Source organism: Lathyrus oleraceus, chromosome 7 (genome assembly GCF_024323335.1).
Source record: "Lathyrus oleraceus cultivar Zhongwan6 chromosome 7, CAAS_Psat_ZW6_1.0, whole genome shotgun sequence".
Classification (NCBI taxonomy): Eukaryota; Viridiplantae; Streptophyta; class Magnoliopsida; order Fabales; family Fabaceae; genus Lathyrus; species Lathyrus oleraceus.
In genome coordinates this window covers 45,523,739-45,539,804 of record NC_066585.1, presented here as the reverse complement: position 1 = coordinate 45,539,804, position 16,066 = coordinate 45,523,739, and positions in this window count along the sequence as shown.

The following is a 16,066-nucleotide window of genomic DNA, read 5'->3' as shown; positions in this document are numbered from 1 at the left end:
ACTTACACCATAGATTAAGTCAGGACGAGTTATAGTTAAATACACGAGACTCTCAACCATTTGTTTGAACAATGTTGCATCAACTTTAGTTCCTCCTTCATCCTTTGACAACTTTGTTCCTGGTACAATTGGATTTTTCACACTATTGCTATTTTCCATCTCAAATCTTGCTAACACTTCTCGTGCATATCTTCTTTGACAAATAAAAACACCATTTGAAATTTGCAGCACTTCCATTCCAAGAAAGTGCCTCATTCTTCCTAAATCGGACATATCAAACTCTATCATCATTGACTTTTTAAATTCTATACACATGCTCACATCACTTCCAGTAAATATTAAATCATCTACATAAAGGCTAATTATTAAATTTTTACCTCCTTTTGACTTGGTGAACAAAGTATGCTCACTGGAACATTTATCGAAGCCTTCACGCAGAAAATAAGCCTCAATTTTGTTGTACCACGCCCTTGGGGCTTGCTTAAGGCCATATAGGTCCATTTTTAGCTTGTAAAACTTCCCTTCTTCTCCCTTCTTAACAAACTCTTCAGGTTGTTGTACAAATACTTCCTCTTGAGTTCACCATGAATGAAATCACTTTTTACGTCAAGCTGAAAAACCTCCCAGCCACACTGTGCTGCTACTGCATGTATTATTCGAATGGTATCGAGCCTTGCTACCGGTGCAAATACTTTGGTGTAATCAACTCCATACCGTTGTGCATAACCTTTAACTACCAATCTCACTTTATGTTTCTCGACATCCCCGTTTTCATTACGTTTGGTCTTAAAGACCCACCTAACTCCAATAGGCCTGACATCCTTAGGTAAATCCATCAATTCCCATGTTTGGTTTTTCTCTATAGCTTCCATTTCTGCTTCCATAACCTCTTTCCGCTTCTTCCTTTTGAATGCATCTACAAATGAAAATGGATCATTCTCTATTACCATCATCATTGCATGCATATCTTCTTCTTCTGAGAGACCTTCTCCCGTTTCATAGTCCGCCATCCATACCGGTTTTGTTCTGACTCCTTCAATTCTTCCTTCATCTGTAACTTCTTAAGTGTCTACTTTATTTTATGGTGAATAATCGAAAGTAGTATTTCTGCCCATGACCTCCTCGATATTATCCTCCTTGGTGTGCTCTTTTTCACTTTCATTATCATCTTCTAGCACATCTAAATCCAGTTCTTCAGTTCTACCCCAATCCCAACTCTCTTCTTCTTCAAATAGAACATCGTTGTTGATGATGATCTTCTTAGTGGTTGGATCATATAATCTATAGGCATTGGATTCATTACTAACACCCAAGAATACACATTTCTTGCTCTTGGCATCTAACTTTCTCCTTTTTTGGTCTGGAATATGAGTGTGTGCTATGCAATCGAACACCCGGAAATAACTTGCTATTTGCTTCACTCCACTTCATACTTCCTCTGGAGTTTTCTGTTTTACCTCCGTGGTCAGGCTCCTATTTTGAACGTGAACACACCAATTTACAGCTTCTGTCCAAAACACTTTTGGAACTTTCTTATCAGCTAATATTGAGCGTACTGCATTCATGATTGTTTTGTTCTTTCATTCGACAACTCAGTTCTATTGTGGAGTGTACGCTGCTGTCAACTGCCTGCTTATACCATGAGCTTTACAAGATTCTCCAAATTCATTAGAGTTAAACTCACATCCTCTATCTATTCTCAAACAAGTTATATATGCACTAGCCTTTTTTTTCAATAAATGCTTTGAAATTCTTGAATGCACTAAAAGCTTCTGATTTTTCATGTAAAAAATAAACCCAAGTTGTACGTGAAAAATCATCAATAAAACTTATGATATATCTTTTTTCACTATTGGAAACAGGTTTGATAGGCCTACATAAATCAGAATGCACAAGTTGAAGTTGCTTTGATGCTCTCCAAGAACTTTGTTTCAGAAAGGATCCTCTATGTTGTTTTCCAACCCAACAAGTTTCACATAACTTTTCTGGAGCTTTGAGCAGAGGCACAACGTCTATTATTTTCTTGTATCCAAGTGTTCTTAATCCTGAATAATTCAGATGGTCAAATCGACGATGCCACATGTGTGATTCTTTCTCAGAGGGAAGTTCAGCCTGAAAACACATAAATTTTCCTTTTGCTGCCATAGATGCTAACATATAAAACATTCTATTTCCACTCATGTTAGTTTGCATAATTAACCCTCTTTTAGGATGATAAACTTTACAAGTCCCTTGCTAAATTAGAATAGCTAAACCCTTCTTCTGAAGTTGCCCTATGCTCAACAAATTATTTTTCAACTCAGGTATGTAAAAAACATTTGAGATTACCTGAATAATATCGTTCACTTGAAGTCGTACACTCCCTCTAGCTACCACTGCCATTCTAGTATCATTCCCAAGCTTCACTGTTTTTTTAAATCCTTCCTCTAACTCCGAGAACCATTCTTTGTTTTCGGTCATGTGATTCGAACACCCTGTCGCATCGCGCGAAAAACCGGCGGGAAAACAAGAACAACAGAGCCGCCACCGTGCGTTATTTATCCCAAAAGAGGGAAAGGAAACGCTCAGAGTAAACCTGGGAACGAACATGGTCTCGCAACCAAAGAGAATGGGTTCGGGAGTCGGTTATGCGAAGGGAAGGTATTAGCACCCCTACGCATCCGTAGTACTCTACGGGATCCACGCACAAAAGGAAGGATAAATGGTTGCTAAACACTGCTCAAACTCACACACACTGGCTGAAAGAAACGCAAGAGACTGACTGAAACTGAACTCGGCAGGATGTCGCATCCTGGGCCTACTTAGTCTATCAGGCATAGACATCAGAGTCGAAGTAGTTCGGACTGGGGAAACGACACATGCTCGCTAGGATATTGCATCCTATGCATACGTATCTTCTCGGACGAGAGAAGAATCAGAGCATTCGTAGCTCGGCTGACACACACACAAACCAACAAGACACAGGCAAACGTGGAGCCCGAATGCCAATCACTGGACTTACATCAGCATCCGAACCAAACACACGCACACTGGAACCCAAATGCCACTCGATGGACTTACATCAGCTTCCAAGCACACAACAGCACAACAAGTTAATAGGGAGTCGGGGACTCAGCCTATAACTGTCAAACACACACAAAAAAGAAAAAGGGCGCCCGGAGAGATCAGCTCAATCTCCTGCCTACATACTTCATCTGGTATGAAGATCAGGGCGATGTAGTTCCCCTACAGAGGGATAAAGGACCTAGCCTAACCAGATAACAGAGGGAGACACAACTAGGGAGATTACGACTCGAGCCTAGACGTTATCATGCAAATCATCCCTAAGTTAAGGTTTCTAGCTAAATGGCACAAGGGCCAACCTATCCTAAGCATGGCTCACACAGGAAGCAAGCCACACACACTTAACTTGCACAGGAAGCAAGCCAAGCAAAACCTAACTTGCACAGGAAGCAAGTCTAAACTAATCCTAACTTGCACAGGAAGCAAGTCAAACAATCCTATCTTGCACAGGAAGCAAGTCAAACAATCCTACAAGCACAGATAGCACACGCTATACACAAACAAGTGGCTCAAACAAGGGTTAGGTTTTAGTCAAGGGGTCATATCAACCTCAACAAACAAACCTCTGGAATGGGGTGAATGTGCTCTTAACCTTGCCATTGAGGGGCTAAGGTGAAGCAGATGAAAGGTGAGTGAAGATAAGACTTCACAGCTCTTATCCCTGGCCTGGGAGAGCTCAAGACAAGAATGTGTGGGTTCAGAAAGTGGGAACCCTTCTACACATTTAAAACTGACTCAACTGTACAATTGTACAAGATCTTGGGTTTGTATCCGCAATGCATCAACACAGTGGTGTGAGCAAAGCAGATGACACACTGAATAGTGGGGGATAGATTGCATATCCCTACCTTCCACCAATTGCCTCTTCACTTAGGAGGTCTTTGACTCTATGCAAGGACAAAATTAAACATCCACAAACATTGCCTCTTAAGGAGGACTTCAGACAGTTGCCTGGCCAAGTAACAGACCAGGTCTTCCAGACTACATGAAGTAAAAGAGACATACCTCAATGCAAATTGCTTACAAGCAAAGCAAAGCAAAAGTTCACAAGGAACTAAAAGCAACTAAAGTACCTGAAATCAGTCAAGCACAGTTAGTATACAAGTCAGAGTTAAATCAAAATGAAACAGACATCAACCAGTCAACACAAGCAAGTGAATGTGCACGGCACAAGGCTTAAGGCATGTGAGCCAAGCCACCTACAAAACAAACAAGTTAGACAATGATATTCAAGCAAGCTCAATCAAATTGTAATGATCTCTTTGAAGCATTTGTAGCTTAACCTGAAAACATAAGCTCAAAAGTGAGTACCAGGACCACTAGGGCAAGCCTAGGGTCAAAAGAGATTAAGAAAGTCAAAACAGCAAGGGGTAAGTATCCAAAATCATGTTCAAACAATTAGGAAACAAAACCAATTGGGTTCACATTCATATCAATCATCATCATCATTTCATGAACCATTTAGGTCAAAGTATGGCAAACAGAAGCTCATAGAAGTCAACAGCAAGACTTAACTCAAAAGCAATCTTAAACATTTCCAAAAATCACCAAATAAATCATGATCAATCACAACCCATAGCATGGTAAGCATGTCAAATTTCATCTCATTTGGACAAGTGGAAGGCAGTCAATGAAAATCAGAAAGTCAAAACCATTTTGAACATGCTCAAAGAAGTCAACCAAACATGCATCAACTTAGAAAAATCATAAGTCAAGAATGGTGTATGATAAATGAATGGGACTAAAACCATGGCAAAGATGAGGATGTCTAGTTATCTCATGTAAAATTTCATGTCCATCCAATAAGGTATGAGAATTTCACAAATGAAATGGGAACAAGTGTCACAAAAAGTCAACATATGACCAAGCAGGGGAGAAAATCCCAATCAATTAGGAAATGCCACAAATAATTCCAAGAGAATTCACATGTAAACTAGACATATAAGAGTAGGCTCATGCAAAAAATCAGATCAATTGGAGGTCAAGAAGCATGGTAATGAAAATCATGAAGTTGGTCATCAATGGTGTGACACAAATTGTCACACCCTAATCCAAAAAATCATAACTCACAAACCACAAATGATAAATTCACAAACTCTACACCAAAATCACCATGAGTGTGTCTAGTTTAAGCACAAATAATTTGGGAGCCATTGGATACATTCTCATCATTTCACAAATGTTTTGGCAAAGTGTACAAAATTTGGTCACATGTCACAAACCCTAGCAACATTTAAAAACCACTCATCCAAAAATTCTGGAAAAATAATGATAAAAAAGTAGAGATCATGATGAACACAACACAAAAAATCCCATTCAAATTGGATTAAAATTGAGGAACTTATGATTTTTGCAAGATGGCCATGGCAAGTGAAATAAAAAATGAAATTAAATGAATTAATATTGAAATTTAATGGACCGGATGGCATATTTGTAATTAAGGATGCCACTAACTTAAACGACAGCGTTTTGGAGGGTGAAAAGAAATGTTTTGATTGGCTCTGGCAATGAAACCACGCCTTGCACGTGAATGAAGAAAAAACTGGAAACAAGGCTGGGGTTTACTGTAGCAGCAAGAACATCATCTTCTCAAAACCGTGTTTTCCATAAAATTTCCAGAAACTCAAATTGGATGCACACAAATGTTCATCTAATCATGGCAAACAAGAATCCATCAACCATTTTCATTAAAACCTTGTATGTATCATGAATCGAGCACAAACATAAACCAACATCAAACTTGTTTTCAGCATAACTCGAGCAATAGTTCATCATTTTCAAAAACACACATACCACGAGACTCAGCATGGAGAGACCTATCAGAAACATCTCATGATTTTTGAAATAGAGAGGGTCGAAATCTTACCTATTTTTGAAGCAGAATGAGAAACAGTTGTCGTTTGGTCCTTTTAGCCTGAAACAGATGCTCCTCAGGTCTTCAAGTGATGAGTGTTGGAAGTACTTTGCTCATTGATGCTTGAAATGGAGGGACACGAGTGCTGTTATAGAAATTGCTTTGAGGAAAACCAGTTGCTCCAAAGCTGTTTGTAGGTATGAAAATGCAATTGTAATCAGCTCAAAATGATGCTTGGACTGTGTTTTAGGCAAGGCAGGGTTTGGTGACTTGGGAGTTTTGACAGAAAATGACAAGTGTAAGAGCAAGGTCAATGCAGTTTTTTCTAGGATGAGTGAGCCATGGCTTTGTGTTTGTTGGTTAGGTTATGCTTTTCACTGTGGGAGTCTTGACAGCTTTTAGCCAAATGCCAAGCAGGGTCCATTCTTGAGGGAGTGGATTTTTTGTATGCTTGATGTGTTTCAAAAAGTGACAGAACAAAATGATCCAAAGCCCTGCTGTTTTGTGTTGCTGGTGGTTTTTGAACAGCACTTGCAATCTTGACAAAATGCCAAGCAAATCAGTTTTTGCATCAGTTGAAAATGGTTGGTCTGTTGTTATGTTGGCTGCTATTCTGAGCTTTTTTGACAGCAAAATGGTGGGGAAAATGTGGTCTCAAGCAGGGCTTAGTTCCTTGGGTGTTTGGACAGAAGAATGAAAAGGCAAATAGCAAGATGAATGCAGTTTTTTAGAATGTGAGAGCATCAATCAATGAAGTTCTGTTATGTTGGTTTGTGGCAAGGCAAGGCATTCTCACTTTGGAGTTTTGGACAGGATTTTCAAATGCCAAGATGTAGTTTTGGAGAGTGAGAGCCAAGGGTCTTCTTGCTGCAGTTGGAGGTGGCTAGCAAGGTTTTTGTTTTTTGACAGCAAAAATGAGGAAATATTGTTATCAACGCAGGGCAGGGACAGATTTGGTAAATGCCAGTGAGAGGGATTTTTTTGAGAGTGAGAGAACCAATGCCCCTCTGCTGTCAAAGTGTGGCTGCAAAACTGGTTCATTTGGACAGAAGATACAAGGCATGGCCCTTCTAATTTTCTGTTTTGATGTACAAGGTATGGCATGGAAGTATGGTGAAAACATGTACTTTTTCTCAATCCAAGCAAGCAAGGGATGGCTTTCTTTTTGCTGGTTTTTTGGCTGCAAATTGAGGCTTCAAATTGACAGAAAAATGATTAAGAATGCTGCTAGAAGTACCAAGCATGGCAAGGTTCATGGGAGTATGGAGTAGCATAGTGAAACTTGTACTTTTATCCAAATTTCAAGCAAGTTAAAGAATGGCTTCATGTACTGCATAATTGAGCTTGCAAACATGTTTTAAATGACTTTTCCGAGCTGTTCCAATTGGCCAAATGTTAGAAAAATGTTTATTTCAAAAAGTCAAACATTGGTCAAACTTGCATTTAAATGAGATAGGTCAAAAAATGCCATTTTGATTGGTGAAGTTTTGGCTCATGAAATTTATATTTTTGGAAAGAGGGGATCAAATGTGACTCGTAGGAAAAAACCCCACCAAAATTGGCCAAACGGTTTGAGAGATATGGCCCTTTGAAGTTCAAGATTGTCTGAAATCGATTCGATCATAACTTGCCAACCACACATGGGAATTGAGAGTTCTTGGACTTTTTGGAAATGGGAGAACAAGATCTTCAACTTTCATGTTGGGCAAAAATTCATTTGAAGCTTGTATCATGATGTAATTTTGAGGATCAAGACTTTCCATTTTTGGTAAGTTTCAGTTACAGGTCCAGTTTCCATTTTTGGAAACTTCTGATTTGGCTTCGAATTCTTCCATGATGGTGTTTGACATGATACATGAGGCCTATTGGGACATGAATAAACTCTCACAAACCAAATCCAATCATCAAATCACTGATTAAATGGACAGTTGACCAACAGTTGACTTTTAGGGTTTCTGGCTGACTGTGCATGAACTGGTGACCTCCAAACCCTAATTCCTTGAGAACTTGACTTCAAATGATGTCCCAAGTTGTATGAACTCTTGATTATTGATCATGGTGCCCAAATTCCACAAGAATGGCCACCATCCACTGCTTTGACTGACTGTTGACTTTCTAGGGTTTTTTGACTGTCTGTGTATGAACTGATGACCTCTGAGCCTTCAACCCTTGACATGAACACTTCAAATAGACCTCCAAGTCATGTGAACTTGTTGGACAAACCCCTAGGCCTTGGCTCCTTGAGAATTGTGCTTGCTTGCTTGGTTGACTGATCTCCTGATCAGTTTGACCTAATTTCTTGATTGGCTTGCACTTGAGGCAAAAGAGGCAATGCAATGCTATGCAATGGACCATGATATGCTATGACCTAATATGAAAATGCATGTACAATGATAGGTTCAAATTTGAGGTGCTACAGCTGCCCCTATTCAATCAGCTGGGAACCCGAATGGATGAGAGCAACGGCTGTCAGACTTTCAGGGTAAACAGGGATTGAATACCAAGAACCGTAGAATTTGCACAATACAGGGATCCACCAATGGAAACGTCCACTGGGATTTGATATTTATTGCTGGGTATATGTTTTTTTGGGTTTTTGTTTTTAAAGGGTACAGCCACATCCAAACATCGCAACGACGACGAATGGGAATAGAAATCACAACTAGATGCCAACGGACAACTAGGAAAAACTCGACGTTTACCAAGACCAACGGAGAGGTAACCAGACATTAATGAATGACCGGAAGGGATACAACCATACGTCAACGGACGAAATGGGAAAAACTCATCGTTTACCAAGACCAACGGAGAGGTAAATCCACATGGGGACAGGTACAACTAGACGTCATAGGACGAATAGGAAAAACTCGACGTTTACCGACACCAACGGAGAGGAGAATACTTCACTTGGGAAGGAGGACACAACCAAATCATCAACGGATGATCGGGAAAAACTCGACGTTTATCGACACCAACGGAGAGGAGAATACTTCTTCGGTCTGAATACCGGAAAATTGGCCTTGTGCCATGAGTACATCGACCTGATCGTCGGAAACTCCTTCGGTCTGAATACCGGAAAATTGGCCTTGTGCCATGAGTACATCGACCTGATCGTCGGAAACTCCTTCGGTCTGAATACCGGAAAATTGGCCTTGTGCCATGAGTACATCGACCTGATCGTCGGAAACTCCTTCGGTCTGAATACCGGAAAATTGGCCTTGTGCCATGAGTACATCGACCTGATCGTCGGAAACTCCTTCGGTCTGAATACCGGGAAATCATAAGTACATATTATCTATAGCCGTCAAAACGTAGATAATACACTCGCATGGAAGATTATCCATAACCGGGTTGTAGGTTGTTAAATGAATAACCGACCGAAAAGAAAGGCATCTGGGTACCAGACTAGGTATGCCAAAGATGACCAATCAAAAGAGGATAAAGCTGCTTACCCGGAGCAAGTATCCAAAAAGAAGGGGAAGACCCAATGGGGACAATACTTGCTTGATCAAGGCGAGTATCCAGAGGGAAAGAATATCAATATTACAAACCGGATACTGATAACTGCAAAGAGGGGATTACATCTACCGGTTTGTAGGCAGAAAACCACAGAAAGGTAACCAATCATTGATAGGATGAGCACAAACGGTCAACTTCAACAAGGGGGTGAAAGTGGGATTTTACAACTACCAGCTAGTGGGCAGAAAACCACAAAGGTAGGACTTACAGCTACCGGGTTGTAGGTAGAGGCCAAATTCCGCTGAGGATGAAATGAATGAGTGCCGGTTAGTGAGCCACTATTTATTTATGCCCCAGGGAAGTACAGGAGATAGTCAACAAGAAGCCAATTTAGGATTGATCCAAAAAGGCAGACTGAAACAAGACTCATCCTAATGAGGAAAGAACTCAATAGGGAAAACCCATCCCATTAGGGAGGGAACGGAAGCAACCGTCATCCACGAGGATGTATCTCAGTGGGGAAATGGCAGGAAAAGATTGACACTTTCTGCTTAAGGGGTATACTCTACATGGAGAGATCAGACACACCCATATCTGCTTAAGGAAAAAAGACCCAAGCTGGCAAGACGCTAACAATTGGGGAGTAACACTGCTGGGGATACCCACTCGACTGAGGAATCACTTGTTGGGAAAACACCAACCTCTCAACCATGCTGATGAACTCAATTCTGAAACCGATCCAATGGCGCGATGCTAAATTCTTTTCAACAACCCAACCTCGGCTGGCCGCCACGGCCTAGAGCTAATGGATATGCTTGCAATGTTGATGCATGAGTTTTTCTTGCTTTACATAATGCCCCATGATTATGGAAATGCTATGCACTAATGATGCGATATGCTATGCTTATCTAAATGCTGAATGCATAAACACACGTCTCCTTCAGAGACAACACCGGGGAACTCCAGGAACTGTGCTGGGGATCCTATAACCAGGTCAACTTCCATCCTGCTGGGGAAAGACAAACCTTGTTGGGAAAGAAACATCAACACAACCTCTGCTGGGAAGATAGCTTCAGACTTGGAAAACAGTCACAACTCCGCTGGGGATACGGATATCAGTCTACTACAGAAACCCGTCCAATCCACTGGTAGGATGAACTCTGCTGGAGAAATAAGTACTACTCCACTAGGGACGACCCAACCAATCCATATGTAGGAGAATCACTGCTGGAGATGTATTTTATGAGACCCGCTCCACTCGGGGGACTTGCTGAGGAAAAACCACGCCATTCTGCTGAGGAGAACAATCCTAGCGGAGAGAACAAACGTAGTGGCAAGAGTAACAACTCTGTTGAGGATGATAACACGTCATATCATACCGGAGATGAATTCCCACAAACCTGCTTGGGATGAACACTCACGGCCATACTGGAGATAACAACATCATAAACCCAATTGTTGAGGAACACACAAACAGTCTATTGATAAACTCCACTGGGGTGCTCCCGGGGAAAATAACTGACAGGTGCTCAGCGGGGATTCTCAACTGGGGGGATCTGCAAGCCCATGCCTGCTGGGGAAAAACAATCCTTAGATCTGCTGGGGAAAGAAGGTACGGTCTACAGGCATCTCTGCAGGGGAAATAACTCTGATAGCTTCAATACTGGCTTGGGCTGGGGACGTGATAACCTTCAGGCTTGCTGAGGAGACAACGATCTCGAATCTGCCAGGGAGATCACACTCTTAATCCTCTGGGGAGATACAGCTTGTTTGACAGGGATGTCGGTCGACTCGTCGAACACTGGTATCCATCATCCACCCATAGTGTTGACTCTCCACTTTTAAGAACTCTCAGACTCTTCTGGACTTTTCTGCTCCATCATCTTGTATTCCAAATCTCGTCCGTACTCCACGGGGATCGAACAAACTTTCCAATCATCAGACTTTGAAGAGTCTTCTTGATTAATTTTCCAGGACCGTGGTCGTAATCCTTCACCGTCTTTCCACGATTCATCTATCCCTTGCCCCTGATTTGGCTCTGCAGGGACCTCTTGTCATAAAGGCTTCACATCACCACCGACAAGTGAATGAATATATCCAACAGTACTTGCACAAGAGATCGTTAGATAAAAAAACGTGCCCCAGGTATGCCCCATGATAAGGCTCAAACAGCACTCTACTGGGGATGCCCCACAATAGAGCTAATAGGGACTTGGAGGAAGCATGTTGTACTGCCGGGAGCATGAAGATAAAAACTTTCAACCAAACACTGCACTGAGCAACCTCACTGAGGAGAGACCATACGAGGTTCTGCAGGACAAAGATACAGTCATGCTCGAGATACGAACAATTGTCTTACCTGTTGGTAATCATACCACCCCCGGGAGAGCACTGTGGGTCTCCTAAGTATCCTTCCATCATTGTGAACGTTCACTTTGTTTAAGAACAATTTTTTTTTGAAAAATTTGTTTACTTTGAAAACAATGATACTTTATCAATTAAAAAACATGCAAAACATTTGTTGAGTTGAAACAAATAAGAATGCAAATAATTGGATAAAAGCTCAAATTGATGTGATGGAATGGTAGTCTGCAAAGGGCGAGACTCCATGGATCTGTACAAGTTTGAAATCGGTGATATATATTGGAGAGGGCTACATTGAACATAATGACCTTTCCTCTACCATTCTGAATTTGCGATGTATTCAAAGCTTCAGTCGACGACGAATCGAGAATCCCTGACGGATGACAGATATAGAGCATAGTCTTGTCGATGCAGTTACTTGCCAAATCCCTAATTTTTGCCTAGATTGCCCCAGTGTGAGGTGTCCAATCTAGCGGGATGCAAATTCTTTTTTCAATGTCTCTAACTTTTGCCTGGATCGCCCTTTCGGGTTTTCAATCCACCGAGACGCTCCTTTTTGCCTAAGTCGCCCTTTGGGGTGTTCGACTTAGCGAGCTTTTGCTTTTTTTGTTTTGTTTTAGGCGAAGTATTTCTTGACTGCATCTGGAATTCACAGGACGAGTGAACTTCTTCATCCATTGTAGTAAGTGTTAAAGCATCGCCTGAAAAGGCTCTCTTGACAACATTCGGACGTTTGTGGCTTGTAAAGTCCACTTGCCCCTGGAATCGGGCACGAAAGACAAGACTTTCTTGAGCACAGGGTCCCTCGGAACACACGAGGCTTGATCTTCTGGTCGAATGCTTTTTCACTCTCTGCTGATATGACTGACCATGACACATGGCAGTTGATCTCTTCTTTTTGATCGAATTCAGCATCAGCCAACTTGGGACTTTGAGGGTGCTATTTTCTTTTATTTCTTTCCTTTCTTTTTCTTTCTTTTGATTTCTTTTGATTTCTTTTTTTTGATTTTGCACCCTCCTCTTTTCTTTTTTTCTTTTTTTTCTTCCTTTTTTGTTTTTGATAATGCCCCAGTTGGCTGTTCTGCTGATTCTCGAGATGCAGCTGAGTGATCTTCTTCTCTTGCTCAAGAAGTCGGGAAATCTCGTCAGGAATCCCTTCAACATCATCTTCGTCCGCTTCGAATACAGGGAATTCAAAATTGGGAGATGACGTCCGATCACTATGTTCAATGGGTTTGAGAAACAACCTGCATAATGATTTGATATGAAAAGCTCTTTGAAAATCAAACAAGACAATCGTTATGCAGATGAAAAGACTGCTTTTATTCCTGTTTTTAAAGGTTTTTTTGTGATCACCAATTTCATGCAAAAAGCGAAAAGGGAAAACAAATGGAAAAACAAAAGTTTTAACATGAATTATTTGAATGAAAATATCATTGCACAAAATGCTGCCAACAATGTCATCACTTCTCCTTTTGGCATGGGAGAAGGGTTTTTAAACAAAGTGATTGTTACTCTGACTTATGAACAACTGTAGGAAAGCCCACAGTGACCCAATTGTGATAGATCCCACCGGGGATGACAACTGTCAGTATCTCTTGCATTAGCAGCTTCTGTTTCTGAACAATCCTTCTGAAGAAAAAGTCGGCGCCATCCCAGGACTTGTTATCTTCAAGCTTGATTAACACGGGGACCCAAGTCTCCACAGTTCGGAATACCTGACTTCACGAGGTCTTGAACCTTCATCTTCAGCTGGAAACAACTATCCACATCATGACCAAGAGCACCCGAATGATACACACAATGTCGTTCAGGCCTATACCACCACCGAGGGTTGACGGGTATGGGTGGCGGGTCTCTGGGAGTAATCAAGTTCCGCTCTATCAACGAGGGATACAGCTCGACGTAGGACATGGGGATTGGATCAAAAATGATCTTCTTCCTCTCATTACTTGTATTGGCTTGATTACCATTGTGAGGCTGGGAAGCCTGCTGCTGAGGACGATGTTGTTGACGCTGATATCGCTGAGTTGACCTTCTCTGCTGTTGTTGAGGTTGAGTAGCTGGAATAGTCACACCAACAACCTGACGATACTGTCCTCCGTTCACACTCCTCCGTCGGTGCACAACATTTGTTTCAATCTCTCCCCTTTTGGGTGCCCCAGAGTATGTCTTCTTAGAACCGGAAGAACTTGAAGAGCCAGGATGGCGAACCGGAGCACGGGTTGTTCTGACGTTAACAGTCTCTGCAGCAAGAGGCTGTTCACTGATTCTGATCCCCCTCAATTCATCACCCACGGCATAATCATTGACGGGATTAGTGACAGTAGCATTCTCATGAACGGGTACATCCACTGGTGAAGCACGGTGGACTGGTGGAATCACGGCTTCCAGTCTCTGGGCTAAGGCACGCAGCTCCTCTTGCCCCTGAACAACTCCTTGCATCGTTGTCATGAACTGGGCCATGTTTGCCCTCATCTCGGCCAATTCTGCTTGAACCTGATCCATACTCCTCTGTTGATTGAGTCTGGTCGCGGTGCGGACGGTGATCAACAATCCTGTCTCAGTCGGGAACCAAAGCGAGGAGTCTTTCCAAACATGTCTGCAATGCAACGATGTGTATGATATGCATGATGCGGATGCAGATGCTATCTTATCATGAATGATCCTGAAAAGGATATGCGTATGCGAGTTAACTTTTTTCATGCATTACTATTTTTTTGAAAATAAATATGCTATGATGCAAATGATGGAGCCAAGACTGGCAGGAACTGGCATCTGAGGAACCATCTGAAACCCCAAAGTCATCTGAGGAGCTGGCATCTGAACCCATGTCTGGAGAACTGAGTCACCATCTGAGCGAGTACCCTCAAATTCAGCCCAGGGATCCGAAATAAACGGAACCCTCTGATCAATACCAGGGTCAAACCTCCGGCGTCCAGAAATATAACTCGTAGTCACCATCAGTACCAGGAGTCACCAACTGTACCTGTTAAAATGAACCCTTCCCCACTCACGGGTGTAGTCTAGGCCAGGGTAAAGTCGAGAGAAACGCAGCATAAATAACCTTTCGCAGAATATCATCCTGTGCACACCCGATGTATGCACCGATAATATCCCACCAGGGTCTGAACTGCTCGTGATATCAATGTTCCGCTAAGTGGCGCCATACCACCCGCTTCCCATGAATCACTCTATTCCTAGGTTTCCTAGATTTCACTCATAGCCTGGGTATTGGGCCTTTTACCTCGAGTAACTCCCACCCCCAAACAGAGAAACACAGACAGCACAGCCAGGCAGAATGAATAATGAATATGAATGCAAACATTAATGCACACAATAAATGCAAACAATAAATGCACATATATACAATGAATGCAATAAATAACAGCACAAAGCAACCAAAGCCCTAAACTAGAGAGCGCTAGGAGAGACTCGCTCAGGGAAGATGGACCAGCATAGGTCAACTTCTCTATTTCCCCAGCAGAGTCGCCAGCTGTCGCATCGCGCGAAAAACCGGCGGGAAAACAAGAACAACAGAGCCGCCACCGTGCGTTATTTATCCCAAAAGAGGGAAAGGAAACGCTCAGAGTAAACCTGGGAAAGAACATGGTCTCGCAACCAAAGAGAATGGGTTCGGGAGTCGGTTATGCAAAGGGAAGGTATTAGCACCCCTACGCATCCGTAGTACTCTACGGGATCCACGCACAAAAGGAAGGATAAATGGTTGCTAAACACTGCTCAAACTCACACACACTGGCTGAAAGAAACGCAAGAGACTGACTGAAACTGAACTCGGCAGGATGTCGCATCCTGGGCCTACTTAGTCTATCAGGCATAGACATCAGAGTCGAAGTAGTTCGGACTGGGGAAACGACACATGCTCGCTAGGATATTGCATCCTATGCATACGTATCTTCTCGGACGAGAGAAGAATCAGAGCATTCGTAGCTCGACTGACACACACACAAACCAACAAGACACAGGCAAACGTGGAGCCCGAATGCCAATCACTGGACTTACATCAGCATCCGAACCAAACACACGCACACTGGAACCCAAATGCCACTCGATGGACTTACATCAGCTTCCAAGCACACAACAGCACAACAAGTTAATAGGGAGTCGGGGACTCAGCCTATAACTGTCAAACACACACAAAAAAGAAAAAGGGCGCCCGGAGAGATCAGCTCAATCTCCTGCCTACATACTTCATCTGGTATGAAGATCAGGGCGATGTAGTTCCCCTACAGAGGGATAAAGGACCTAGCCTAACCAGATAACAGAGGGAGACACAACTAGGGAGACTACGACTCGAGCCTAGAC